The sequence below is a fragment of the Cynocephalus volans genome, chromosome X (genome assembly GCF_027409185.1).
Source record: "Cynocephalus volans isolate mCynVol1 chromosome X, mCynVol1.pri, whole genome shotgun sequence".
Lineage (NCBI taxonomy): Eukaryota > Metazoa > Chordata > Mammalia > Dermoptera > Cynocephalidae > Cynocephalus > Cynocephalus volans.
The window spans coordinates 20,381,025-20,406,977 of NC_084478.1; the positions used below are offsets into that span (position 1 = coordinate 20,381,025).

General features: G+C 40.0%; 1 long non-coding RNA gene across 2 annotated transcripts in view; it reads right to left on the reverse strand.

Moving 5' to 3' along the window:
* Window positions 1–12,036: 12,036 nt before the first annotated feature.
* Window positions 12,037–25,953, reverse strand: part of LOC134367238 (uncharacterized) — a 64,504-nt gene continuing 50,587 nt past the window's right edge. For both annotated transcript variants that reach the window (XR_010022391.1, XR_010022390.1), the window contains 2 exons: window positions 18,688–18,945; window positions 12,037–18,457 (listed from right to left, as the gene is read on the reverse strand). This is a non-coding gene — a long non-coding RNA (uncharacterized LOC134367238). The remainder of the gene's footprint in view (window positions 18,458–18,687; window positions 18,946–25,953) is intronic.

Below are 25,953 nucleotides of genomic sequence, written 5' to 3' on the forward strand. Positions count from 1 at the left end.
TTGACCTGGCAATAAATTAACCAGAGATATATTGAACTCAGGGCATTCAGCCTCTTAAGAAGAACCAATTTAAATAATGATTTAACTATTCTAGATTTTAGTGTTAATTAATTTTAGAAAAGGTCTTCAAGTAGTATTTTGAAAACAGATACACAGGTAGTATTTTTTGTAAGCATTTAACTTTTCAAAGATTAAATTATTTGTCTCCATGAATTAAAACCAATGTAGCTTAGCTGTGGGATTCTCAAGTCACCACATTTTCCCTCTAGGGAGTCTGAAAGTATAAATTCATTGTTTTCTGCTAGTTCATATTGAAAACAAAAAGTCTAAATGCAGCTTTGTTTTCATTCCTTTGTAGGTCACTTTTTTTTTTCTTTCTGGATGTTTCTAAGCTCTTACATTAAACTTTGTGCTATATCCCATTTGACAAATATCTAGAAGTAGCTTTTCTTACATTGCTTTAGTGGTATTCAGTGACCACTTTGATATTCATGTTCAGGTTAATTTTTTTGTTGTTGTTGTTGCTCTAAAACTAACTTGTCATCAGCTCTAACTGATCAAATGGTTGTTTTTCTTCGTCTTTGTCTCTTCACTTATTTCCATACTTGGTACTGACATTATCTACCTTGTCAGCACAACCATCGCTGCATACAGGAATCTCCTGTCTAGTTCTCAACCTTTTAGAACTTCTCAAGCAACTCAGCTGTAATGGAGCACTGCAAAGAAGATCTGGCTTTACTGCTCATTAGCACAGCTTTGATTCACACAGCCTAATTAACAGATGGTTGTGAAAAGTAAATAATACAGCAAATATAAAGCAAAGGGTCTTACCACCAAATAAACAGTGTATACACAATATTGCCTAGTTCTTTATTTTTTTTTTACAATATTGATCCGAAAACTGCATTTTATTTGACCTACAAACTTTTCTTATTTTTTTAAATTTTATAGTATTATAGCTTTACTTTATTTATTTGACAGTTTTTCTGTTGAAAGATAATTGATTAAATTTTCTTATTTCTAATATTGTCATTAAGAGATTATAGTACAAGCTTCAGGAGACCAGCTAGGAGACTGCTGCAGCCATCTTGAGCGATGACAGGAGCAGGAGAAAGGGGATGGACTCAAGAAATCCTTAGGTCACAAATTTGGTAAAATTTGGTGTTTGATTTAAGATGCCAAAGTCATGGGGTTGAAGTTGACAAGAACTGGCTGGGTGATGGCATCCTCAAGTGAGGGAGAGACCAAAGAGGAAACAGCTGTAAGGAACATGGTGAGTTCCAATTAGGACACAGTGGGTTTGGGGTGCCAGGTGGAACTGGCCAGCAGGGGGTTAAATAAATGAGTCTGAAACTTAGGAGGTAGGCTGGATTTAGAATGGAGACTTGCAAGCACTTAACAATCAGATTTCTATTTGGGCGACAACCACCGAGCCACTGGAAGTGCCCCAGGCTCCCAAGCTGAGCTGGAGGGGCCTCAGCCACAGCCCTCGGACATCTGCATGCAGCCCAGCCACGACTGAGCGGCTGCCTGAAGCCCCTGGGCTCCCCTGCCAGAATGAGGGGGTGCCACAGGCCTCGACCACACCACCTTCCCTCCTTTTTCAACCTTCCTCCCCATCATCCCTCTGCCTTATTCTCAATCCTCCTCCCCCCAAGTGCCCCACAACATCTTAGAATGTAAAAAAAAATAAAATAAATACAAAAAAATGAATAAATTTAAAAAAATTTAAAAAGATATAGACTTGAGGCTGTGTCAATGCTGAAACCACATCATCATTTAAGGAGGGAACAGAGAACGCAGAGTCCGCTTCTGACACAGGAAAGTGAAGGTCAGAGAGAGATGAAAATCATGAGATTATGGTAAGAAGCCAAGGGGGTAGTGAGATTCTGGAACTTTCAAATGCTCGAAGCATCACCTGTAGATAATGAAGAATGCCCATGGACTGTAGTAGTTAGGGTTATCACTGGGCACCTCAGTGACAACAGTCTAGCACAAGGATCGGGCTAATGTCAGAAACCAGTGACATGAACTTAAGGAAAGAGGAGACAGTGGGTGTAAGTCAGTCTTGTGGGGAGTTTGGATGACAAGATGGAGAGAAATTCCCCAGTAGCCATGGGGATTTGGGTCTTGACTGGAGGCATTCACCCATTATTCATTCATCATATCTGTCCTGAGTGTATTTTATGTGCCAGTCCCTAAATAGATAAAAAATGAAAGCAGTGTCCTGCTCTCCAGAAGTGTGCTCTGTGAAGTGATTTTCAAATTTCATTCCATGGACCCCTGGGTTCTAGAGACACCAGCCGTGGGACCAAAGGGAAGGCTAAGTTGTTGTGCTCTGGGACTCCTATCCCTCCCCATATGACTCTGTACTTTTCTTTCTCATGGGCTTCCACATTCAAAATATTCTACACAAAAATACACAGTGTTGCTAACGAAAGAGGTCTGTCAGGCAGTGCTCTACAGGATGCAGCGTTCTAAACTGGGGATTGCAAACTTTTTGTCTGTAGAGAGCCAGATAGTAAGTATTTCTGACTTTGTAGGCCATGTGCTCTCTGTCACAACTACTCTGCCATTGTGAAGGAAAAATAGCAGCAGAGAATATTCATGGGTGGGGCTCTGTTCCAAGAAATCTACATTTACAACAACAGGAGGCGACCAGTGGTTTGCACCCGTGTTCTAAATGTTGACGAGGTGCAGCAGGACTTTTTCAACCTATTATTTCTGAAAGTATTTCTCTAAGCCACAGCATGTCATTAAAGAATAGTTGTGTTCTGGCCCATATAGTTTTGCTTAGTTCCTGGTATTCTCTCACCCTCAGCTGCCAACTTTGATGCCTCCCAACTGGAGTGCTGGTCACTTCCTATCCCCCATGGGAGACTGCTCAGATTAGTCTTTTTCTCAACCTGACCTCCCATATTTATCTTCTTAACCAAAAATTATCCCTCGAACTGGGCAAAAACAATCCTTAAAAATGTTGGCTGAAGACCCACTCCCCTCATCAAAACACCACACTCATGGAATGAGTTTTCATTAATGGTTCTTTGGAGAAACATTGGCCTTGAGAATTCTGATGTTAGGAGCCCAATGTCACACCAGAAATCAGGAAACAGAAAAATGGGGCTCCGTGGGCCAGGCCCTGCCCAGGAGGGAGGCTGCCAGCTCCTTGGGAAACAAATTGGAGGCGTAAGGAAACCTCTGGCCGCTATCCGAGAACAGAGCCGAGCTGGATGCTCTCTGGAGCTGAGTAATAAAACGGTGAAAGGCTAGGGGGAGGAGGCCTTCCCTGTGCAGAAAGGAAACACCTTGTTGCCGTGTTTTGGAAAGTAGAGGAAGGAAGGAGGCAGGGGAGAGGGTGAAGGAGTCCAGGAATCCACCATTTGGATTGGGCTGTAGGGCATGAAGCCTTGTGGCCTGGCTTGTGCAGGCTACACAGGCTGGGAGCAAAGGTCCTTGTTCCATAGTATCTTCCTCACTGGCCTGGAACCATGACTGATATTCCTCTGTTGGAATTTCCCTAGGTATGTCTTGATAATATAATAAAAGGCAAAAGAAAAGCTGAGTCTTGAGAGTGCCAGAACCTGCCCAGGAGCCTTCCTGTGACAGGTAGCTTAAAAACAGGCAGGAGGGCAATGATCTTGATAGAGGAAGGTGAGCAGATGGAAAAGGTTCAGAAGTGTGCAGCTGGACTTGCCAGAAGGGATGGTAAAAGAGGAAACCGGGTAGGAGGGGAAAAAGGTCACCAAGGCACTTTTCTCAGGGGCCAGAAAAGTAGGTAAGAGGCCAGTGAGGTCACGGTCAACTCTTAGGCCTCCAGCCTCTGTTACTACCCTGCCCAGCGACTCCTCCACATCTACTATGCAAGTGATGATCTCTGGCCTTATAACAATGCAGATCACCACTCACACCACAGAGTCTCCTTCAGGAAGTACCCCTGGCGTTTGCCCTTTTCACGTGTGCAGCTGGGGATTCTGAGAACCACCGCCTCCCAAGCCATGGCGACCACCTTTGGGGAAGCAGCCCTTGCAACCCAGCAGACTTCCTTTGGTTGGTTCACTGAATGAACATCTCTGGGTCTGGGGATTCTGGGTGTGAGCCCACCCCCATTCGATGGAAGGGAATAATGCTGTTGTGACTTCTAACACGTCAGGTTTCACAATGTTGTTTGTCATTAGTTCAGCTCTTTTACTCTCAGCAGTTACTAACTGTATCAAGTATGAGGTTTATGGGTTTGAATAATCTCCAGTAAAAGTTAATATAAATGTACACTGTAAAGAATATTTATTTAAATATGATGCCCCAAAAGGGAGAGTTAGCTATAATTACTTCCTTATTATTGACAAGTCAAGGACAAGTGGGCTAAGAAGGGACAGAATGAATGAAGCCACAGCCACACAACCAGGTGATGTTTGATGAAATTTCCAGGTCCACAAGTTCCATTTTGTCCCCCTTTCTCTTGGTTTGGTTTGTTTTAGATTCTACTTCTCTCCTCATTACATTTATGTTTCCTTTAATTTCTTAAACATTTTTGCAATAACTTTTAAATTCCTTCTTAATTTTATCATCTCTGTCAATTCCGGATCTTCTCAACTAATTTTTTTCCACATCATAAGTCATATTTTCCTGCTACATGCATGTTTAGTGCTTGATTGAATCCTGCAAATTATGAATGTTGTCAAGTATCTAGATCCTGCTGTTTTCCTTGAAAGAATATTTAGTTCCATTTTGGAGGTTTATGTACTTGTTGTACATCAGCATTTTGTTAATGAGATTTTTTTTTCTAAGCTTTGTTAGGATGGGTCTAAGTTAGCTTTCATTCTAGGGCTAGCATAGCCTTTCTCCTATAACATGGCCTTTCTGGGGTCTCTACTGAATTCCCAGGGTGATCGATAGGGCTACATTACTTTGGTTATGTCCTGGCCCATGTGAACTTTGGGAACTGTTCAACTGCTAGCTCCCTGATAGCTGTCCTTTGTCTGACCATGTGCTTTCTCACCTTATGCATGTGACACTTATTCAGCCAAATATTCAAGAAGAGCCCGATTCAGATATATACGCCTCAATCAGTGCAGAACTCCCCTTTGCTTTGGTATGCTGTCTCACATATTTCAGCCACCTCTGCTTTGCAAACTTTTATCTCTGTCTCTTAATTCAGGAAAGTTCATGGTTCTCAGTTTGGGATCATCCTCCCTCTACCAGCATCTAACAAGCGCCTCCAGGCGGAAATCTGGGACTACTGCAGGGCTCACCCTTTTTTCTTCTCTCAGGGATCCTGCACTACTAGTTGTTCCAGTTTGAAAAGAGCTGTTTCACATATTTCATCTATTTTTCTAGTTGTTCATGGCAGGGGGCTAATTTTATCACCAGTTTTTCTGCCATGATCATAAGTGAAAATGCTCCATCTGTGATCCTTAAAACTCCTTAGTGAATTCAGATGAGCATTCAACGTTGAGTACCTATGTTCTAGTTGTCATTTATCAACTTAACAGGACACATCTGAATGGATTCATGCTAACAGAATATACAATCACCTCTTTTGTATAATAGATCGGTAACATGTTCAATTTATCTAGAACTTCATATAGGCATTTCTCCACTTGAACCTCTACTATTCTTTGTTCCAATATGTCCTGTGTTCAATTAGTGTATTACTAGTTTCTATTTCCCAGAATAAATAAATTTTGTCAATTTCAAGTTATAAACATTTAATTTTCATGCATCACTGAATAACTTGATATAATTTTCAAATAATTTTTTTAAAACAATTATTGAATCAAAATTGATTATACAAACTTTGGGGGTTCAACATTGGGATAGGTTGATCAAATCAATATTACGAGCATATATATTGTTACAAATCATAATTATTCTTTATACCCATGTCCAATCTCTCCCAATACCCATCCCCCTCTCCCTGCCCCTCTGATAACCCTAGATTTCTTCTCTCCTTCTGAAAGAATAATGGTTACTCTGTTGATTTGTTGCCTAGATGATCTTTCCAATGCTGAGGGGTGTGATCAGGTCCCCCAATATTATCATAGAGCAGATGCTTCTTCTGTCACTCTGAAATGGGCTTTGTGGAGAGAAACGTCCTCTTCTTTTCTTTATCTCTGCTGGTGACTCTCCTTCTGTCAACGCTCTCCAGTGGCTGGCGGACCATCTGCATGGTGTTTGTGGCATCTAGCTGGTTTCACAGCAGCTATGGTTATAGTGGTGGCTGTGGTGGGCCACCCACATGGAGGTGATGTTTTCGCATGCTCCTTGGCCCTGGTGCAGTGTGACTGGATGTGGGAGTTGGATCCAGTCCCCGGCTCCAAGCCTCCATTCCCATGCAAGCCCCTAAGCACTGGTGGTGTGCCTGGATGGAACTAATGTTTTGTCCTTAGCTTACTTCTAAAATGGGGAAACTTCCTGTGGGAACCAGTACTTGAGCTGTGTGATTGTTTAAATTGCTGCTTTGCTGCTGTTTCCCTAGGGAAGGCTTTTTGTGCAGCTCAGGGTTTAATGGTTGACCTTCTAAGTACTTCCAGCTCTCCAGAAACCCGTGGATCTGTGCTGTGTAGAAACTGATCTAGGCCTGAGTTTTTTCATCAAACTGCACCCCATGCAATTCTGCATTCCTGAGCAGTCTCCTCTGAGTGGACCTTTGGTAACTGGGGTGCCGGTCAGCTGTCCTTTTTGTGCCCCAGTGTTCTCCAGGTGGGCCGGTCTCCCCTACTGCCCGTGCTCCAAACACTTCCCATGGGAGAGGCCATGTGCAGGTCCCTTGGGATGACTCACCGGCCTCTGAATGGCTCCCCTTTATCATTTGTCCCGGCTCCTCGCTTCTGCATGGGTCCACAGGCACCCTATTAGTGGTCTTGCTGTCCTGGGGGCCACTAAGGCCCCCTTCTCCCAGGCTGCCTCCAAGTAAGTCCATCTGAAGGGCAGAGCTGTGGCTTCTGCTGTCGCCTGCTCCATGTGCTCAGCAGGTCGAGCCTTAAAGCGGCTATGGCCCAAAACGCTCAGAGCAGTTTTTTCTTTCACTCATCATGGTTTCTCCTGCTTTCATGAACTCTGTAGGTCTCTCCTCCTCTTCCCCTGAGCTCCAGCAGCCCCAGCTTGGCTGATGTTTCACTTTTATAGTTGTAATTTGGTTGATTTGTGGGAGAGAGTGATGCTGCAGACCATCTATCCCACCATCTTTTTCCAACCGTATCTTGTAAAATTTTGTTCTGATTTCATGCCAATGAAAGTTGTCTTGGAAAATACGGGCATGAGAATCCATACTCTAAACAAGTAGTTGACAAACTACAGCCCACAAAACCAATCAGACCCATCATTTGATTTTGTAAATAAAGGTTTTTAAAAACAATTTTTTTAAAGCCATGCTCTTTCATTTACTTATGATCTATGGCTGTTTTCACACTATAAAAGCAAAGTAGTTTAGACAGAGACCATATGGTCCCCAGTATCTAACATGTTTATTACCTAGCCCTATACAGAAAAAAAAAAAAAAAATTTCCAACCTCTGTTCTAAACTCATATATTTGAGTACTCTTCCTTTTCAGTAGGTTGTAAGCTAATGATTCTACAGATATCATACTTTTGCTGTTTATTATTTAGAACAAAATAGCACAGTAAGCATAGGAGGGATCTCATTGTCTCAGTTTCTCTTGTCTCCCTAAATTTTATGGATGGACTCTGGAAGTGGGATTCAAGTGTGAAAGGAGATTTAAAATAACAGTAAAACCTTCATTGGATGTTAGAAGCAGTCATTCAATGGCTTCCAACATTCCTCCTGTAAACTATTTCCTCATCTGTGGAGCACAGCTAATATTTATTGAGTTAACAACACTTATTTGTACCCACTTAAGAAAATATATAAACATCATTTTGTATTATGTTATATTGCATTTATAAATGATGTGTGTAAAATATGTCAAAATTAAATAAAACACAACAAACATGACATATACTAATAAAAAAGGCAATGATCAAAGCTGAAATGATAATGTATAATCCAATTACCACATCTACTGGCTGCAATTAGAGTTTGACTTAGAGGTTAAAGAGCTCTTACAATTTATTAATCCCACAAAGTTCTGACCAGGAACCAGATTTAAGGACTCTAGACACTGTCACAAATATAATTGCCTACATTGTTTATACTGTATTATCAAAATACTTTTTTAAACCTGTGTTACCCTGAAATAGTGAACTACTGCAAAAATTAAAATTGACAAAATATATTTGAATTAAAGTAAGTTTAAAATAAAACCTAATTTTGTAGAGCATTTAAAAATGTTAATGTTTTACAATTCTGTTCCCAAATAAATATGTACAATAAATGTTTCAATAAAATTTTTTTTATGAAGAAAAATGTTAAAAAATAAAAACTCCCCAAAAATGTTTTTCTTTTTCCTGCGGGCATTTAAAAAAAATCAACTTTTTATCTTCAGTCATATTACAATGAAAGCCTATCTGATTGACAGCAAATTAAATCATACGGTAAATTTAGGGCTTTCTTTTTTTTTTTTTTTTTTTTTTTTTGATATCCTTTATTTATTTATTTATTTATTTTTAAATTTTATTTTGTCGATATACATTGTAGCTGATTAATGCTCCCCATCACCAAAACCTCCCTCCCTTCTCCCTCCCCCCTCCCCCCCAACAATGTCCTTTCTGTTTGCTTGTTGTATCAACTTCAAATATAGGGCTTTCAAATACCCTTGTGATAATGAGCCTAATGAAGTAATCAGGTCACTGCTATGAATCGAAAATTACAATTTATATTAAGAAACTGCAAATATATGTTCATTGTATATTTCCATTTTAATATAGTTAATTATCTTTATATTCCTTTTATTTCACTTGAGTGATGTCAATGCACCAGGTATTGTTACACTGTACTGTTTGTAGGAGTGGTCTTATTCATTACCCACCAATGATGTGTAGTTTATTTTGGGTCTCAGAGCAGTTGCTCCAGACCTACCCAACTTGCTGATTGATACAATCTACTGTTTTCACGACAATGGGTTTGGTGGTGGAGATACAGTTTATCACTGAGCACGACGCGTGTGTTGCCTAACCTCAAGGAGCTTACAGTCTATAGATTTATTGATATCAAGGCAGTGGAGATCTCCATGTCCACTCTTTACTTCACTTTCCAGTCTTGTTAGGAAAAAAGTGAAGGTGGTAATAGTGAGCTTTAATCTACTCTGCCATCATTGTGAGCCTCTCCTTATTGTCACTGGCTTGATGGTGTTGAGAAATGAAAATTGGTCCTCTTTTCTAAATAACTCGGGACTTCTCTGATTCAGTAAAAGACATTTTTGGTCAGTTTTATATCTTCTTGTCTTAATTATAAACTCTGACTATGAAGTCAAATGTGGGAAGATTGCAAAATGCTCATTATCATGATAACGTGAATTATTTGGAAAAATGAAGTTAACATTTATGTCATAATGACCTCTATCTTTCAGAGAAGTTACATAAACATGACAACAGTAAACTGATAATGTGTCAATCTCCCGGTCTAAGTATATTATGTCCAACAAACACATATCTTCATTATAACCATTTCTGAAACTTTTCTACATTTAGTTATTTATATATTTTACTTTTTCATTCAAACATAGTTGATTATATTTATTAATTGGGTACAGACTTGACTATCAGGATCTGCATGCAATGTGTGTTTTTCTACATTTATATGACGGGCGGGTCCAGTTCCAAAAATCAGTGTCTCTTTGGGAAGCCTATCAAATACAGAAAAACAGCAACGGAGGTTTCTCAATACATAAATAAATTCAGGACGTTTTTATGCTGCAGTTAAAAAACAAAACAAAAAAACTTCTATTACACATTAACACTATTTTTTGAAATACTCCTTTTGATCAATACATTTTCTGATATTATAGTCCTACAAACATGTACACTTTTCCTTCTCTTTCTTTTAGTTTTCTCTAACATGACAATTCATAAAATTCAGAGAAAGAAAAACTGATCGGATTAAAAATTAAAACCGCACAACCACTGCTACTTTCAACTAAAGTTGAGGTATTTGGATGAAATTTCTGTCCAAGGACACACTAGTGACCTAGAAACCATTGGCATTACCATCCTTTTAATGACTTCCTCAATTTTACAAAAATAGAAATTTCAGAATCTTTTATAAGCTGTCTCTAAAGGATTTATCCTGAAAGCCTTTCCACTGTATGCTCTTCCAAGGTAAGGTCACTTGAGAAGAAAGATGATTATCTGTAAATTTTTAAAAATCAAATGCAGGCCCAGACTTTCATCCTACTGTAATAGACTCAAATGCAACTGTCCAGTCACATACATATATGATTGGATATTATCCTGGTGAAGTACAACATATTATCATTTGCAACTAATCTAGTTTAAGGAGCTATATTTCCGCTAGAAATAAATAGCAAGTTTAATTACTCCACAATATTATATATTGCTTATTGCCTAATGAAATTTATGAATTAATTCATAATGGAGTTCAGGTTACATTGATTAAAATATAACAACAGGAAAAAGTAAATGGCATTATTATGTTATCTTCAAAAAGTTTTATTCTCATTTCTGGGTTTTTAGATGATTAAATGGGATGCTAAAATTTTCAACATAATTTATAAAATGATATTTCAGAAGAAGCTTGTATTTCTTAAACTACCCTGATTTTCCTACTCATCTGAAAGTGGTCAATCCAGTTCCACAACCCCTCTTCTACCACACCCCCTACCAGAATAATTATTTACCTTGACTTTTATTCACTGGAACACTTTATTTTTTTCCTACTTAAATATTACCTGCCTTTAGAATCTACAGTGATGGTGTTTATATTTTCACATTTTATTCTCCATCACTTTAAACTGGTTTCAAAGAACTTTGTGAGGGATAAGGAGATTATAACATTTTTAATTTATGCTGCTTGAACTTTGCGTATCTGCAATACTAGTGGACAAGGCATATTCGCACATTTGATACATAAATAACATGCTTTGAGGGCAGGATATAATTACAAATCCCACTTCCCAGAAAACTTTCAAAACTATTTTTTATAAAATTATAATTTAAAAAAATTTAAAAAGTTATCGTGAATGCAATGATTACCAAAATGCAGAAATAATTTACGTGAAAGATACCTTCCTTAAAACAAAGTCACCTATGCTAAAATTCTTGTTGAACATTAATTTATGGTAAGCTCAAATGTCATTAATTTTCTACATCTTTAAAAAGTATTACTTATGGAACTTCATGAAGAACCAGTGCTTTGTATTTTAACCCTATATCTGCTACTGACTTAATTTCAGTAATTTTTTATATGTGATATATTGCAGTGCTTTATTTCTCATTATTATACAGAATTACCAAGTCGAAAATTCATAAATGATTTTGTACATTGCCTGTCTAAAGATCACCATGTCAAACATTTCTCTCCTTCAAACAATACAGAGAGAATCCATTCAGATACAAACAAACAAACAAAAAAAAACAGTTTCTGAAGGTCAAATAGTATTTGATTTTCTCTGACCTACGTTTCGATGAAAAATGTTAGCGTTACGAATCTGGTATACTAAAACAGCCCTTCACTAGAGAGAAGGAAAATAAAACAGAGGCCAGTCTTTTCATTTAAACGTTTCTGGACAAATAAGAAATCCTTTTGGAAATCTTTTCTATTTATATTTACATTGCATATAGATGACAAAAGATCATTTAAGTCTCGCCACTCTTATTGTGATGGAAGAATTGTTGACACTTTTCATTAGTTAAATAAACTCTTCTTTATTTAGAAACCAAGGAACTCATAAAGATAAAAAGATGATAAACATTTTACTTCTTTTTACATATTCTGCATGCTATCTTCTATTCGTTCCAATAGATTTAACTGAGGAACAATAAAATAGTATTTAATAAAATCAAACAAAAACGTTGTAAGATATATGATTGAAAAACATATTTCTCCAGCTTATTCTCTATTGTGTATAGAAAAATAGATGAAAACTGACCATTGAACATCAAAATTAAAATTATGAGCCCTGGGCATTAAAATAATCAAAAGTATGGTTTCAGGATAGAGTATTTTAAGTACACTCTAATTAAATGAAAATACATACTCTTTAGATATTCATTCAAATCTCCAAATATTCATTTATCCAACCAACCAACCAATAGGTTTCAGCATCTAATATGTGCTAAGAGCAGTAAAAAGTGCAAGGTAAACACTGATAGATAAGAAATTGTATTGTCTACCTGCAGAATCTAACAGGTCTCAATATGGTTATGGGTTCTATGGATGATAACAAAACAAACGGGGTAGATGGGGGCTCCATTCTACCTTGAAAGTTTAAGAAACTCTTCATATATATGCCATTCTTAACTTCACCTTTAAAATTGCAAGTGGAAAATTTAGGAAGTCCTGCTAAACACATCAAGTACTGTGATCCCTAACATGGCTTTCTGAAAGACAATGCTACTAAACTTAAACATGAGGCTAACGAGCTGGTCCAAGGTACAGATCGTGGAGGGATCGCTCAAGGCAACAGGAGCCACAAATGGGTACTTCTACCATGAACAGACATTGTGTTTTGAAGGACCAGGGTAGTGTGATTGTGGATGATGAATCTTAAGGATTTGAGTTTGGAGGCAGAGTGACAAGTCAAGACACCACAGCAACAATCAGGTGACAGCAGTTGAACTTGTGAAAAGCATACATGTTTAAAAAATGTTTATAGGTATAAATGAATGGAATTGTTCACTAATTGAATGTGAAACACAGGGATTGAGGATGCCTCTTAGATTTTCAATTTTCCGAACTAGCACCTCACTTAGCTATCCGTGATAAATTGGTACTGACTTTTTAGATGCTGGGTCAGTCCACTGTACACAAATTTCTGCGAAAATGGTGGAGGAGACCAACATTAATAAAGGAAACGTATTTCACGGGACCTAACTTATAGCTCTGTGGGGCAACAGCCCTGTAGTTTTCGGATTGCACGTAGAAATGGTAAGCTTGGGAAAAACAGAAAACTCTCCCAGGACTAAAGTCTCTGTTGTAGATAAAAAAAAATTGTAACACAGTAAAAATTTTGGCTCTAAGGGCAAGCCCCGCCAGCACTATGGATTATACTTCTTCCCCCGCCATGAGAAAACAAGGTGTCAAAGAAGGATGCATGCATTCATCTCATGGAGAAGACAATCATGACTACCGTGCCAACAGGTGTGACACTGGGGATGAGACTTATGGAAGAAATATATGCAAAGAATTGTACTAAAGGGAATTTCATTTCCTTGGAGGACAATGTCACAAAATGGGAACATACATGGGCATTCCCGAAGCAGTACAGAACAGAAGACAGTCAGACTCCGGGGGAGAGTGTCTTTGAGACAGGCCTTGGAGCCAGGGGAACAGGTCAGAGTTCACAGGAATGGCCAGTTTTCTTCACGGGAGCTGATGGAAATGCGATCAGTGGCCTCAATGGACAGGTCCAGCAGAAATAAGCAGTCAAAAAGGGTAACTGGGTCTGGGGTAAAACTTCCTTTGCCTTCATAGGACTGTGAATCCTTCTTTGTACATAGGTACTAGGTTATATCTTGCCAGGTGTGCTTACCACCATGGTGCACATGTTACCAGTTGCCTGCTAACGCCCTTGAGAGGACTGACACAGGACCTGTCGCAGAGAGGGAGACAACCAGGGGGAATCCAAACCCACCATTCTAAGAATCACCACGATAGGGACAGCCGGTGGCAAAAGAAGCGTGAGGCTATGCACTCACTGAAGGACAACAGGACGAAGACTAAGGGCATGACTTTTCTTCCATTACTGGCAACACCCTTCAGCAACAGAAATACTTGGGAGTGTGCCACCACTTGTCTTCATACAGGACATCGACTGTAACCAGCTCCTTAGGGGACAAGAGCCCATGAGAAACGGAAGGCCATGAGTGATGGGAGTCATGTTTCGGAAATCCAGTACAAACCATTGTATCTTTTTGACCATCACGTTCACCCCCAGGGCACCTTCACATGGTTCTCCTTTCATATCCTACAGCACATTCGGGAACATTTCTAAAATTGGTCCTTGAAGGAGAGTTTCCTCACTGATTCATTCTGCTGTGATGCAAAACCTTGTGTATTCATGAATGGAGCCATCTTTGTGGACAGGCCTAGATCATGCATGGGAAGCTCAGTATAAGACACCCAACACTTTTTGTACTTTGGCTGCAGGGTGCATGCTGCTGATAACTAATAAATTCTCTGACACGGAGCCCTGAAAAAACGTCACACTGGGAAAATACGTGGACGTTCCCGAAGCAGTACAGAATAGAAGATAGTCAGACTCTGGGGGTGAACGTCTTTGAGACAGGCCTCGGAGCCAGGGGAACAGGTCAGAGTTCACGGGAATGGCCAGCTTTCCTCGCGGGAGCTCACAGAATTGCGATTGCTGCCCGCAGTGGACACGTCCCGCAGAAACAAGAAGCAGTCAAAACGGGGCAACCAGCTCTCTGGGATAAAAGTGCCTTTGCCTTCAAGGGAGGGCGAATCCTCTTCTCACATAGGGAATAGGGAATATCTTGGCAGAGGTGCTTTCCCAGCAGGGTGCACATGCTATGAGTACCCGGCTATGAGCCTTGAGAGGATTGAAATAGGACCTGTCCTAGAGGAGGAGACAACAAGGGGGAGTCCTAACCCAGCATTCTAAGAGTATTGTCCCCACTGGCTGTCCCTATGGTAATGATTCTGAGAATGCTGGGTTTAAGCAGGTGGGGACAGAAGCGAGAGGCTATCCACTCGCTGAAGGACAACATGACGAAGACAAAGTGTATGGCATTTCTTCCATTACTGGCAACACCCTTCAGCAACAGAAATACTTGGAAAAGTGCCACCACCTGTCTACATACAGGACATCAAATGTAGCCAACGACTGAGGGGAGAAGAGCACCTGAGAAACTGAAGGCCATGAATGATGGGAGTCATGTTTTGCAAAACCAGTATAAAGCATTCTACCTTCTTGACCATCACGTTCACCCCCCAGGGTACCTCCATGCGGTTCTCCTTTCATACCCCACAGCACCTTCTGGAACATTTCTAAAACTTGGTCCATGAAGGAGCATTTACTCTGTGAACCATACTGCTGTGAAGCAACACCCTGTGTATTCATGAATGAACACATCTTTGTGGACAGGCCGGGCTCATGCACGGGAAGCTCAGTCCAAGACACCCAAAACTTTCTGTACTATGGCTGCAGGGTGCATGCCGTCGATAATTAAAAAATTCTCCAACACCGAGCCCTGACATGCTGATTCGAACAACTCCACAGCCCTCACGTCCTCGGTCTCCCAACAGGCACTTGATTACCAGTCATCATACTGCTGGACGAGAGGACCCAGGACTTCTGGCTGGGTATAAGCTCGCTTTCGGACCCTACAGACAGCATCAGAGAGCAGTGCAAGTACCAGACTTAAGTTAGAAACACATGACACGTAATTCTCCGGAAGACCCACACAACGGATCTGGTTCAGACACCCTCATTTCTAACATAGATGTGGCAAACCCCGGGATTGGAACACGAGTGCAAATGAAGCACTTTGAGGGTAAGGCAAGCAAGTCCCGCCACCACTATGGATCACAGTTCTCCCACTTCTGAGAGAAAAGCTAGTTGTCAAGGAGCAGGCATGTAGTCATCTTACGGAGAAGACAGGCTTGACTACCCTGCCAAGAGGTGTGACAGTGGTGATGAGACCTATGGATGAAATATCTGCGAAGGATTGTACTTAAAGTAATTTCATTACCTTGGAGGATAATGTCTCACAATGGGAACATACGTGAGCGTTCCTGAAGCAGTACAGAACAGGAGACAGTCAGAATCCAGGGTAGAACGTCTTTGAGACAGGCCTTGGAGCCAGGGGAACAGGTCAGAGTTCACGGGAATGGCCAGCTTTTGTCGTGGGAGCTGACGGAAATGCGATCCCTGCCCACAATGGACATGTCCCGCAGAAACAAGAAGCAGTCAAAGCGGGGGAACCGACTCTGGGATAAAACTGACTTTGCCTTCAAGGGAGGGCGAATCCTCTTCTCACATAGGGAATAGGGAATATCTTGGCAGACGTGCTTTGCCAGGAGCGTGCACTTGCTATCAGTATCCGGCTATGAGCCTTGAGAGGAGTGACATAGGACCTTTCGTGGAGGAGGAGACAACCAGGGGCAATCCGAACCCAGCAATCTAAGAATAATCACCATAGGGACAGCCGGTCGGGACAGAAGCAAGAGCCTATCCACTCGCTGAAGGACAACAGGACGAAGACTAAGGGCATGACTTTTCTTCCATTACTGGCAACACCCTTCAGCAACAGAAATACTTGGGAGTGTGCCACCACTTGTCTTCATACAGGACATCGACTGTAACCAGCTCCTTAGGGGACAAGAGCCCATGAGAAACGGAAGGCCATGAGTGATGGGAGTCATGTTTCGGAAATCCAGTACAAACCATTGTATCTTTTTGACCATCACGTTCACCCCCAGGGCACCTTCACATGGTTCTCCTTTCATATCCTACAGCACATTCGGGAAGATATCTGTAACTTCATCCTCAGAGGGGCATTTACTCTGTGAATCATTCTGCCCTCATCAATAACCTGTGTGTTCATGACTGGCCCTGTCTTTGTTGACAGACCTGTCTCTTGTGGGTGAAGCTTGTTGTACAATTGCTGCAATGAACCTGCTTGCTATCTAAAATAACCTTTTGCAATCTGGTTCCGGAAATAATAAGACCAGTATCTCCATTGCCCTCTGTCCTTTTGGAGCAGGAATCATGGACCCAAGAGGGAGGGATTCAGTCCCTTCGCCCAGACCTTCATCCACCAATGCCAGGAACCAAGGAACCCCTGAACCACCAGTACTGTGCAGTGGTGATCAAGGTGGTCTGGCCTGTTCTGAGGAGTAGGTACACCCATAGGGAAAAGTTCTACTGGCATGGCACTCCTGGGATCATTAGGCACGCTTGCTGGCCACCATCAAAGCGGCATGATGCAAAGGGAACACACAAGAGGCTTCAGGATGTTGTGTGAGGAGGTGACAATTAGCCTCATGGGCAACCATTTCCATCTGGCCATCATAGCATTAGAACCTTCATTCCCCTGGGATCTCCAGGAAATAAACTGGTCGCTGTGTGTTTAAAGCCCACATGCCATGAGGCAGGATGATGTGTAGAATCTCTGACCGAGATGCACACATGACCAGTTATTAACCTGAGCACTGCTCCAAGGGAAAGATGGTCTTTTCTTGCCTGTGCACTAGATAGACTTGTGGTAGAAAACTTCTAATAGTGCCTGCGTGGCCCTATCAATAAACAATGAGACAGTGTACAACTTAGAAATCAGTGGCTGACATAGGAAACCTGGAGCATCCCTGTCATCATATGTTGTGGTATGCACTAGACATAGGTTCATATACCACTGCACTTTTTGGCAAATGCAACAACCCCCTTTGATTGTAGATGACAAGGATGTCATTCTCTGTGAGATTCATGTAATGAATGTTCAGCAGAGCCTATAATTTTCCTCATGCTGCTGGTTTAATGAAAATTTAAAATGTAGAAATGAAGAGTTTTAAGAGGAATTTAATCATCTCCTTGATAACGAAATTCTTTCAGTAATGTGAACAATCACTGAATCCCCCATACCTTTAACTGCTAAACAAGGCTTTCTTATGCGGCCCTGTAGTGTGGTGAAAAAATGCTGCAATCTTTGGTACTTTTCCATGTTATTTTTAAGCAATGTACCTGCATCACTCCTGTGGGGAGTCACCATGCTATGGCAGCATGCATGGTAGTTTCTAAATCAGTAGTGGTGGAGGTCAATCTGTCTCTCTCATGGGCATATAATTTTTAGGCCCTAATTCAATCTCTATAGCAGATATAACAAGACCAACTGTTTTACCTCAGGGAGGTGAGGGAAAGAAACAGAACAAAACTCAGTACCAATGTTCACCTAGTTCAGCAGAAATTGAAGGAAGCCAACATATGGCATGTGGTTCTAGTGAAATTATTGCCTGGTATACATAATATGGCACCATTTATTTCCTCACACAGAAAATATTGTGCTGGGTAAGTGTTCACAGCCTGCATCATATGCTGCATATATGACCGTAAGTGGACCCGAGGAAAGTGAACACAGAACAAGTCATTCATATGGAAACCAATCCAATAGACTGACCTTTTAAGTGGCATCCAGCAAAGGGGCAGGGAATGGGATGACAGAGGACAGCACATCAAGCACCATGAGAAGAAGAGTTGGAGTTTCCTGAGTATAATTTTCACTCAGGCACTGGGGAAACCCCCGAAGCAGGAAGGGAATCACCTCTGTTACTATGACGTCCTTCCAGTAATGTGAGGAATCACTGAAGTACCAGCACTGTGAATGTTAGACTGCTAGACCAGTTCATTTTGTCTCACCTAAATTCCTTCTGGAAAAAAAAAAAAAAAGCAACTCAACCTACGGAACACATCGGTAGTAACAGATCTTCTCTGCTTAAATATTTGGCCCTACGTTTCTCCTGTTTCCCATTTCTACCCACTTTACACACCAGGGACATTGTGAGGACCAAATTAAATAGTCATTTTGAAGTTACTTTAGAGTGATAAAGCAGCTTCTTGAACCTAATCTCTGCCGGACGATTACTGGGAGCAGCAATACCATGAAATGACAGATCAGCCATTCTCTGCGGGTTTGGTGAAGTACGCGGGTCCACGGCGAGTTGTAGCTGTCGCTGAGCAGGCCGTGAAGGATTTGGAGACAGTGTGAATGAATCTTGGGAAGAACAATCCAACGCAGTGTATACCTGGCACCATCACTGTCACCAAGCTGAGAGGCACGAAGCAGGCATACAGGAGAGTTCATCGCGTGTTTTGAGCAGAAGGGATTCAGACTCACACCCACGAAGTTCCTCATGACCTATGAGGAAAACTGGAATCAGCATTACAATGACTCTGGAGACTGCCCGTCCTTCTTAGGTCTGATGAAGCACATGAACGCCGGCCAGCTGTGGCCACTGCTCAGCAGGTGCTGAGGGCGGTGAATGCAAAGGGGTTGTGAAGATTACTAGTACGGGTTGAATCTCCCTTTGTGTTCACCACCTATGAAAGGAAGAGGAAAATGTTTCAGAAAATAATAGAAATAATTACAATATAATATGGTTATTGCTTCCATTGAAGATGTGTGGAAGTTGGTGTAAAAGCACAGAGAATGAGAAAAATATTGTCCATTCATGTTTCTCAAACTTAGGCTGCACCACAATGACTTCAGGCTCTTGTTAAAACATAAACCTCAAGAGTTTCTGATTCAGTAATTTTGTTGTGTGGCTTGAGAATTTACATTTCTATCATTTTCCCAGGTACTTATGCTGCCTGTTTGGGGTCACAATGTGAGAATCACTGACTTACACTAATGGGGGACACTTGTAATGAGGTCAAAGTCGAGCTGGGTCTTCCAGAGCATATGGAGTCCCCACGGATGATTTTAGCAGAAGGATGTTAGAGACAACAAACAGGCATCCTTTTAAGCCACGAAACAATAGCTATGGGGAGTACGGATCAGGAAAGACCTCAGAGATAACGGGTTTGACAATTGAAGATGGAGTATATGTTTACAAGTGAGACAAAGGGTAAGAATATTCCAAACAGAAGAAAAATATAACATATGCAGAACAGGAGAAGGGGAAGGAAGCTTGTTCCATTCAAATAATTTCTAATACTGAGATCATTCGTGAGGTCAGCAGAGGTGATGAGGACATGAATGACAGATGTTCCTAGAGTCAAAACCTGAGGTCACAGTAGTGCGTGTGTAGAAGAAGAAATAAAGGTGCAAAACAAGGGAATCCTGAGGAATTCATGACCAGTTAGATTAGAGCGAATGAAAAAGCGAGGTACAGAAAGCGGTCTGATTATTCGTGGACTTTTCAACACGATAGTTTGTAAATGTTAGGTCTTGCCAGAGAAAACGTGAGGAAAACTATTCTGTGAGTATGTGTGTGTGTGGCAGTGCTGGGCAGGGGAGTTTGGTGGGTAGGGGCTGTTCTGTGGAGAGGTTTGAAATGTATCAAAGAGGCAGCAAGATGATGAAGAATTCTCAGGCACAGATTTATGACGTGAGAAAAAAAAGAAAGAAGCCAACTACATTGTACATTGGGATAGTTGTGGTCTGGTGGCATTTACTCATCCTTAAATGACCACCTGAGAAGCTATTTTGCACTTTTGTTGGCCACAGGGAGATAAATGGACAGTATGAGCCTGGGATCTGCTAGGGATCAAGTAAATGGTTAGTTCTTTCTATTTTTGTGATCGTTTGTTGATTTTGTGACTGACAGGGCGTTTTTAGAGACTAAGGAGAAAAAGAAATGGAGAAGAAATAGAAAAGGTGGGAGAAAGACTGCCTTCGAAGAACCTGCCCTAATACCTAACATAAGTATGTTTTCAGCATACGTGTAAGTGATATATTTCTCTCTCTCTCACACACATGCGTGTATAAAACAGAAGGATTCTGGTTTGGGTGTAAAAAACAATCTATTATGTAGCCGCAATGAGTAGCTTTGCCACTAACAAAGCATTCCTTATTGAAGTGTTTATCACTTTGGCTTCCAGGGGTCTGTCAGATTTGGCCTTAGTGAACACTTATATCAACATTTAGGCAATTAATAATCAGAGAATTAAATTGTAATTTTATCCGAAAATGTGCATAGATTAGATTAATTTTAACATTGTATACTGAACTTAAGGAATTTTAATATAGGCATTTTATAAGTATTTTATACTGGAAAAGAAAATATTATCAAATAATGCTACTATGTGAAATATAACAGAAGTATAACTTTGAAAACAGTGAGAGTTTTTATTTTATATAATTTTAAATCTCAAATTATTTAACGAGGTTTTTGTTTTCTCATTATTTCTAAAGAACATGTGCTATTGACTTTCTTCCTGGACTCTAATGGATCAGGCCGCGTCTCTCTGCAGGTGCCCTCACTCGACCTTGGTGCCGCTGTTGTGTGTCAAGAACCTACCGTAGATTCACGGGCGTCCTGACCACTGAGCTTGTTCTCTGTGCTCCCAAAGGATCCTGTGTGGCCTTTTCTCACTACTTGATATCATTTCCTACTCTATGAACACTGTTTGTTTGCTTCTCCATCTCTCTCACTAAATGGTGAACTCAAGAGAAAAAGTTATGCCTTATTTTTCCTTATAAAACAGTATCTGGCAAAGAGTAGATGTTCCGTAAATGAGATGGGAGGTGTACAGCAAATAAGAATGTAGGAAAACGTATACACTCAACAGACATTTTCACCAAACAGTGGTAAAATGATATTTTAAACAATAAAAGACTATAATATTTCACCTGTCATAAGAGTTTTCTCTGCAATAATATAATCTAGTTAGTATATGCAATGACCACATTTGTATCCAGTATATATTTCTAGTTATTTCCCGATGATGATGTGGGCATTTCTTTTTCATTATAATTTTTCTCACGGACACTTTCAAAATTACTACTATATAACGACACACACACACATACATTTTATAAATGCTACTACATAATCTAATATATAGCATTAGAGTAGTATATTAATATATTCATATAATACACCATGTATATATACTTTATTCATCAAATTTAGACAAGGTACCTCAAATTTTAATATATCTGCATTTAAAAAATAATAATCATAAAAAGAAACTTTTTCTGCTTCTCTTCATAAAATATTTTATGCTTTCCTTTCTTCAAACTTAAAGACAAATGTTGACTTTTTTCCCAAATAAAACTCTATATTTATTTCGGGTTACACCCTCTCTAAGAGTCTTCAATTCTCACCAAAAAGCAGTCAGAGAGAACCAAGCTACAGCTCACATAATAGCACAGCAAACAACTAATTTTAATTCAGTTTTTAATTATTGCCATTTTTAAAATTTAGGCAGGCGAATCGCATATTGTAGAGAATAATCATGCTTTACCACTCATATATACTGATTATGATGATGGCTATAAAGATAAAGGAGGAGCAAGAAAAAAGCAAAGGGAAGAAAAGGAGTGGGAGAGGAAAGAAGAAAAGGGAGAATAAAATCCTACACAATTATCAGGATATTATGAAGCCACAATGTCCTTACCAAAATTTCTGTTCCTAAGAACAAAAACTCCATCTGTGACTTGCCTTTACAATGAAAGTGCAAAAAGAGCAACTTCTGGAGTTCATTGTGTCAAGACTTAATTCTCAGCTGCATCAGTTTCCATGGCCAGATTACGTACCCCTTAAACCCCAGTAACGTCATCAAACACATAATATCGATCTGTTAATGTCTGTAAAAATTAAAGTAAATAACACACTGCAAGTTCTACGTGCGACACCTGACGCACAGTAGGCACTCAGAAATCAGGGCCTCTCATTACCACTGGTTCCATTCCTCTGTAAGTCATATCCTTCCCTTTAACACAGTATTGCTGTTGCTTAGGCATTTTGGTGTCATTGGTTAATTTGCATGTCCACTTAAGCAATGCTAAAACACAGTGAACATTTTCATAAGCCTGTAGCTATTTGGGCTTTGATCACATAATTGTTCCTTGATGAATTATAAGTGCCCTTTGAAGCTGAGATCAAGTCATGTTTATCTCCTAATGGAACAAAATAGGATATTCTTTTGATAAATATGCTTTCTGTGACTGCACCCATTTTCCTTTTATTGCTCCTATAAATGGCAGTACCTGGCACCAATAATGAAACAACAGGTTACAGTAAAACCACCCTTTTACAAAGCTAAGGGGAATGCAGAAAATGGTATCACACAAAGAGTACATTAGACAACCGGCTCGCAAAAGTGAATAATTGAGAGAAAAGTTGTAAGGAAATTTCAGCACCAATTCTTACTCTGTTATTACATTATGTGAAGTAAATTAATTCCAAGGCACCATTGTTTTTTCTCTTCTGTGTGGAAATGTAACCATTCTATTGAATAACCAGTACTGAATCTGGGACACAAAAAAATGTATTCCCTGGGCCTTCCACTGCCTATTTAAATTTGTTCACTGTCTAAACTGTGCACCCCATGGATAAAATCTAAGTATGTCCACAAGTTTTTCATTCACTGATAGAAAAAATTATCTTCTGGCCACTTTGGTATCCAAAAAAAAAAAAAATAGACTCATTTTAGTAAGTAAAATATTGAAGTACATATAATAATGGTAAAAACTCAAATATTTATTTAAAATTATATCTTCTCTGTCTACCCTGAAACTCAACAACTCTGCTCCTAGCATGTACCCATGAAAAATAAGTGCTTATTTTCACCAGGACAAATGTACCACAATGTGCATACACCCTTATCCAAAGTAGCCACAGACAGGATAAATTCAAATGTCAGGCAACAACAGAATGGACAAATATCCATGTGATGGAACATTCAGGCAATAGAATACTACACACAAAAAGCAAATGGAAACTGATCCTACAAACGACTACAAAGATATTACTCTTAGAAAAAGAAGCTGGATACAGAAAGTACATATTATGTGTCCAGTTAAAAGAAGTTATCTCTTTAAAATGTTTTATTAGCAAACTATATATGTGGCATACACATGAAATACAGAAATAATTAATGAAGTGAACGCATGTATACCTACCAGAAAGAGAACATTACCAATGTCTTTGGAACCCCATATATACACTTCCAAAATTTTACCACTCTGCCTCCTAGAAAAACATACACAAACATACAAACACACATACACACACACACACACCAAACATTTAGTGATGATATTTCCTTGGTTTTCTAGGTAATATTTATTGTATTTATATGTCCTATGTATTTGTCTTTCATAACATAATATAAACAGAGAAGAGTGAAAAAATACCAAATAACTAGATCCATGTACTTAAGAAAAGAGAACACAGCTTATAAACACCACTCGGGTGGAGAATGAAACATTGTCAGACTTTCAGAAGAAGAAAGAGAGATAATTCCCTTTACCACCTCCCATCACAATGCCTTCCCTTTTCTCCATAGCTAATCACTGCCCTGCCTCCTAACATTTTAGACGGATTTTGCATGTTGTAGAGCAAAGGAATAAAAGAAATCCTGTAACTATTTCTTCTCTACCTGGAAAGCCAGGTGGGAGGAAATGACCTCCTTATAAAAGTGCTAATGACATTGGTAATAACTCTTTGTAAACATGCTAATAGTTATCACTGTCTTACCAGAGCGTAACTTGTCTAGCTTGTTTATTCTAAATAAACCTAGAAGGGCAGACTTCAGGAGAGATGTGCGAGGATCTGGGTGAATACTAATCCCTGTAAAACAATCATTGAACTGGTGAATATTATATCAAAAACATTTGAAGTTTCTGGAAGTTAATGGCACATAGCAAATAGAAAAAGAAACATTCAATAAAATCTACTAAATCTTGGTAAGAACAGTAAGAGTCTATGACTGTGACATTTGAGTTATGATCTGCTCTCATGCACCCTCCTTCCAGCTCTGTTACAGAATCTCTACTGCAGGAAGTGAAGACAAGAAGACAATCACTCCCTCCTCTCACAGCATACAATGTAGAGCTCCAATTTCACTTTGGGAGGACAGGCTATGTCTCTCATTCACCACCTCCCCTACAAGCCCTCTGCTGAAGAAGCTCTATTCCAGGAAAGCACGGTCAAGATGACTGGGGTACATTTTTCTCACCTAGCTCCCACTTGTAGGGCAAGGGCTCTGCCCCAGGAGGTAATTTCCCTCTCCTGTGTGTCTTGTTGGGCAGAAGTTGAGTTTTGGAGAAGGCAAGCGAAAAAGGCCAGGTGCTATCTCCTTCCCCCACCAGTGCCCATTCTTACAGCAGAGATGTCACTCTGGCAGAAGTGGATCTCTATCCCCTACCCTAACTAAGAGACTTAGTAGTAGTGAGGTTTTGCCTACGGGAAGAAGTAGGCTGTACGGACTAGTATATCTGCAGCTCTGCCTAAGGGTACTGACTTTGTATGGGACAGAATGTGGACAGTTCATACCCACGGGCTTCAAAAGCAATGGAGACATTGGTGACAAAATATTGAGGGGCTGCTGGCTCCATGGAAGTAGTAGCAACAGGGAAGTTGGAGAGCAGCTAGAAAATTAACAGAGAGAACCAGAGATAGAGAAAGCCAGGAAGGGCCTATTTGTGATCACACTTATGCTTGGGGGTCCAGAAGGATGTTTGCATGTTTGAGGCTGCATCCACTGAGAAGTTATTGGAGTAGGAGGTGGAGGAAGACTTTAAAGCATTCCCAAATTACAAACAGGTCAATCAGCCAAAGGTAAAAACCTCAAAGGCTCAAGTTGCTTAAACATAATCTGACTAATCAGGGGCTGAAAAATAAGCTATTCTGAACCCGGGGGATTCCTATAAAGCCAAGCTGAAAAATAAAATTATATTCAGTCTGTTCTTTCTGATGCTAAAAGATAAAACTTTGAACCTGGAATGATGAAAGCAGTCTCCAAGCAGCAAATAGATCCAAAAGTAAAGGATGAACATTTTTCCACTTTAGGGGCTCAAGTACAACTTTTCACCAACAAGTGTTTTCTGCCGATAAAGGGAGGATCCCTAGGAAGCCAGGCTAAAAAGATAAAAACAGAGAGAAAATCTGAGCAAGGATATCAGAAGCTGCACTATGAAGTAGAAACAGACTTCCAGTCAAGTCACTCAACAAACAATAAGCCTGTTTGGAGAATAGTATCCAGATTTAAAATATTACTAATATGTCCAGTTTTTAACAACAACAACAAAAAAACCTGAACATGCAAAGAAATAGGAAAGTGTGATACATATACAAAACAACAGGCAAACAATAGTCAATGCCTTTAGGGGAAACCATATGTTGGACTAGCAGAAAAATAGTTCATAACAGCTATTACATGGGGAGTTATTGTTTAATGGATCCAGAGTTTATGT